The sequence below is a fragment of the Arachis hypogaea genome, chromosome 1 (genome assembly GCF_003086295.3).
Source record: "Arachis hypogaea cultivar Tifrunner chromosome 1, arahy.Tifrunner.gnm2.J5K5, whole genome shotgun sequence".
In the NCBI taxonomy this organism is placed as follows: Eukaryota; Viridiplantae; Streptophyta; class Magnoliopsida; order Fabales; family Fabaceae; genus Arachis; species Arachis hypogaea.
Genome location: NC_092036.1, coordinates 62,375,274 through 62,379,920, shown reverse-complemented (window position 1 = coordinate 62,379,920; position 4,647 = coordinate 62,375,274). Strand labels below are relative to the sequence as shown.

Genomic DNA, 4,647 nt, shown 5'->3' with positions numbered 1-4,647 from the left:
CGTCTTGTTGCACAGTTTAGGTAATTTTCTTTTTATTTTTCTTTTCAAAAAGTTTTCAAAAAAATATTTTTCAAAATTTTTTCTTTGTTTTCGAAAAAATATTCAAAATTTTTAAGAATGAATTCTAGTGTTTCATAAAGTATGTTGAAGCTTGGCTGGCTGTAAAGCCATGTCTAACTCAATTGGATTGAGGCTTCAAAACCATCAGCATAGAGGCAAGTTAATTGGAATATCAGTTCTTACATGCCTGATTTATATCTTCTAAAGCTGGCTAGCTATTAAGCCATGCCCAACCCTTGGATTGGAGCTTTAGGCTAATATTGAAAGATTCCTGGAATTCTTATTAAAAATTTTGGATTTCTTATTTTCTTTTTTTTCTATATGTTTTTCGAAAAAATTAAAAGAAAATCCAAAAAAAATCATAAAATCATAAAAAACCAAAAATATTTTGTGTTTCTTGTTTGAGTCTTAATTCAATTTTTAAGTTTGGTGTCAATTGCATGTTTTTAAAAATTTATGCATTATTTTTCGAAAATTCATGCATTCATGGTGTTCTTCATGATCTTCAAGTTGTTCTTGGTAAGTCTTCTTGTTTGATCTTGATGTTTTCTTGTTTTGTGTCTTTTATTGTTTTTCATATGCATTTTTGCATTCATATTGTCTAAGCATTAAAGATTTTTAAGTTTGGTGTCTTGCATGCTTTCTTTGCATCAAAAATTTTTCAAAAATATGTTCTTGATGTTCATCATGATCTTCAAAGTGTTCTTGGTGTTCATCTTGACATTCATAGTGTTCTTGCATGCATCTTGTGTTTTGATCCAAAATTTTTATGTTTTTGGTCATTTTTATGTTTTTCTCTCTCATCATTAAAAATTCAAAAAAATCAAAAAAATATCTTTTCCTTATTTCTCTCAAAAATTCGAAAATTTGGGTTGATTTAGTCAAAAAGTTTTAAAATTAGTTGTTTCTTACAAGTCAAGTCAAATTTTCAAATTTAAAAATTTTATCTTTTCAAAATCTCTTTCAAAAATCAAATCTTTTTCATTTTTTTCTATTTTCGAAAATTTTAAAAAAATTATTTTTCAAAAATCTCTTTCTTAATAGTATTTCATGATTTTCGAAAATTACACTAACAATTAATATGATTGATTCAAAAATTTGAAGTTTGTTACTTTCTTGTTAAGAAATGTTTAATCTTTAAATTCTAGAATCTTATATTTTAGTTTCTTGTTAGTTAAGTAATTAATTTTAAATTTTAAAAATTAAATCTTTTTCAACCATATGTTTTTAATCATATCTTTTTATCATATCTTTTTAAATCATATCTTTTTCAAAAATTTGATTTCAAAATATCTTATCTTTTTCAAAACCACCTAACAACTTTTCTCTCTCTAATTTTCGAAAATACCTCCCTCTTTTTCAAAAATTCTTTCTTTAATTAATTAATTGTTTTAAATTTTAATTTTAATTTTATTTCTTATCTTTATTTTTCGAAAATCATTTAACTCCTTTTCAAAATTTAATTTCGAAAATTTCTCCCTCTCTCATATTATTCTATTTATTTATTCATTTACTAACACTTTTCTTCACCTCTCTTCATCTCAAATCATTACCCCGATCCTCACCCTTCTGTTTGGATTCTCCTTTCTTTATTCCCTTTCTTCTTCTACTGACAATAAGGAACCTCTTTATTGTGATATAGAGGATTCCACTTCTCTTCTTTTCTTGTTCTCTTCTCTTTCATATGAGCAGGAACAAGGAAAAAGGATTCTTGTTGAAGCTGACCCTGAACCTGAAAGGACTCTGAAGAAGAAACTAAGAGAAGCCAAATTACAACAATCCAGAGACAACCTTACTGAAATTTTTGAACAAGAGAAGGAGATGGCACCGAACCTAACAACAATAATGCAAGGAGGATGCTTGGTGATTATACTACACCTACTTCCAAGTTTGATGGAAGAGGCATCTCAATCCCTACCATTGTGGCAAACAATTTTGAGCTGAAACCTCAACTAGTTGCTCTAATGCAACAGAACTGCAAGTTTCATGGACTTCCATCAGAAGATCCCTATCAGTTTTTAACTGAATTCTTGCAGATCTGTGAGACTGTAAAGACGAATGGAGTAGATCCTAAAGTCTACAGGCTCATGCTTTTCCCTTTTGCTATAAGAGACAGAGCTAGAGCATGGTTGGAATCTCAACCTAAAGATAGCCTGGACTCCTGGGATAAGCTGGTCACGGCCTTCTTGGCTAAGTTCTTTCCTCCTCAAAAGCTGAGCAAGCTTAGAGTGGATGTTCAGACCTTCAAACAAAAAGATGGTGTATCCCTCTATGAAGCTTGGGAAAGATACAAGCAGATGACCAAAAGATGTCCTTCTGACATGTTTTCAGAATGGACCATGATAGATATATTCTATTATGGTCTATCTGAGTTCTCCAAGATGTCATTGGACCATTCTACAGGTGGATCCATTCACCTAAAGAACTTATTGACATGGTTGAAAATAACCAGTTCATGTACACTTCTAAGAGGAATTCCGTGAATAGTGGGACGCCTCAAAGGAAGGGAGTTCTTGAAATTGATGCTCTGAATGCCATTTTGGCTCAAAACAAAATGTTGACTCAGCAATTCAACATGATTTCTCAAAGTCTGAATGGATGGCAAAATGCATCCAACAGTACTAAAGAGGCATCTTCTGAAGAAGAAGCTTATGATCCTAAGAACCCTGCAATAGCAGAAGTAAATTATATGGGTGAACCTTATGGAAACATCTATAATTCATCACGGAGAAATCATCCAAATTTCTCATGGAAAGATCAACAAAAGCCTCAACAAGGCTTTAATAATGGTGGAAGAAATAGGCTCAGCAATAGCAAGCCTTATCCATCATCTTCTCAGCAACAGACAGAGAATTATGAACAGAGTACCTCTAACTTAGCAAATTTAGTCTATGATCTGTCTAAGGCCACTTTAAGTTTCTTGAGTGAAACAAGGTCGTCCATTAGAAATATGGAGGCACAAGTAGGCCAGCTGAGTAAGAAAATTACTGAAACTCCTCCTAGTACTCTCCCAAGCAATATTGAAGAAAATCCAAAAAGAGAGTGCAAGGCCATTGATATAATCAATATGGCCGAACCTAGAGAGGAAGGAGAGGACGTGAATCCCAATGAGGAAGACCTCATGGGACGTCTCTCAAGCAAGAAGGAGTTCCCTATTGAGGACCTAAAGGAATCTGAGGCTCATATAAAGACCATAGAGATCCCATTAAACCTCCTTCTGCCATTCATGAGCTCTGAAGACTATTCTTCCTCTGAAGAGCATGAAGATGTAACTGGAGAACAAGTTGCTCAATATCTAGGAGCCATCATAAAGATGAATGCCAAGTTGTTTGGTAATGAGACTTGGGAAGGTGAAACTCCCTTGCTCATTAGTGAACTAGATACATGGGTTTAGTAAACCTTACCTCAAAAGAGACAAGATCCTGGTAAATTCTTAATACCCTGTACTATAGGCACCATAACCTTTAACAAGGCTCTGTGTGACCTAGGGTCAGGCATAAATCTTATGCCACTCTCTGTAATGGAGAAACTGGGGATCATTGAGGTACAGCCTGCCATATTCTCATTGCAAATGGCAGACAAGTCGGTAAGACAAGCTTATGGATTGGTAGAGGACGTGTTGGTAAAGGTTGAAGGCCTTTACATCCCTGCTGATTTCATAATCTTAGACACTAGGAAGGAGGAGGATGAATACATCATCCTTGGAATACCTTTCCTAGCCACAGCAGGAGCTGTGATAGATGTTAACAGAGGAGAATTAGTCCTTCAATTGCATGAGGACTACCTTGTGTTTAAGACCCAAGGGTGTTCTTCTGTAACAATGGAGAAGAAGCATGAAAAGCTTCTCTCAGTGCAAAGTCAAATAGAGCCCCCACAATCAAACTCTAAGTTTGGTGTTGAGAGGCCATAACCAAACTCTAAGTTTGGTGTTGAACCCCCACACCCAAACTCTCAGTTTGGTGTTGGGAGTCTACAACATTCACCTGATCACCTGTGAGGCTCCATGAGAGCCCACTGTCAAGCTATTGACATTAAAGAAGCGCTTATTAGAAGGCAACCCAATTTTTATTTATCTAATTCTATTTTTATTTTTATTTTCCTTTATGTTTTATTAGGTTCATGATCATGTGGAGTCACAAAATAAATACTAAAATTAAAAACAGAATAAAAAACAGCAAAAGAAAAAGCACACCCTAGAGGAAGGGCTTGTTGGCGTTTAAACGCCAGTAAGGAGCATCTGGCTGGCGTTCAACGCCAGAACAGAGCATGGATCTGGCATTGAACGCCAAAAACAATCAGCATCCTGGTGTTTAAACGCCAGGAATACACCCTGAGGAGAGCTGGCGCTGAACGCCAGAAACAAGCATGGAACTGGCGTTCAACGCCAGAAACATGCTGCAAATGGGCGTTGAACGCCCAAAACAAGCATGAAGCTGGCGTTCAATGCCAGAAACAAGCATCAATCTGGTGTTGAACGCCAAGATGCATGCAGAGGGCGTTTTACACGCCTAATTGGTGCAGGGATGATAATCCTTGACACCTCAGGATCTGTGGACCCCACAGGATCATCTCAGGATCTGTGGATCC

General features: G+C 35.5%; 1 non-coding gene across 1 annotated transcript; it reads right to left on the bottom strand.

The window, feature by feature from the left end:
- Positions 1-2,279: 2,279 nt before the first annotated feature.
- LOC112714441 (small nucleolar RNA R71) lies at positions 2,280-2,383 on the bottom strand. Its single transcript, XR_003159263.1, has one exon. It is a non-coding gene; the product is annotated as a small nucleolar RNA R71 (small nucleolar RNA).
- Between the last annotated feature and the right edge of the window lie 2,264 nt (positions 2,384-4,647).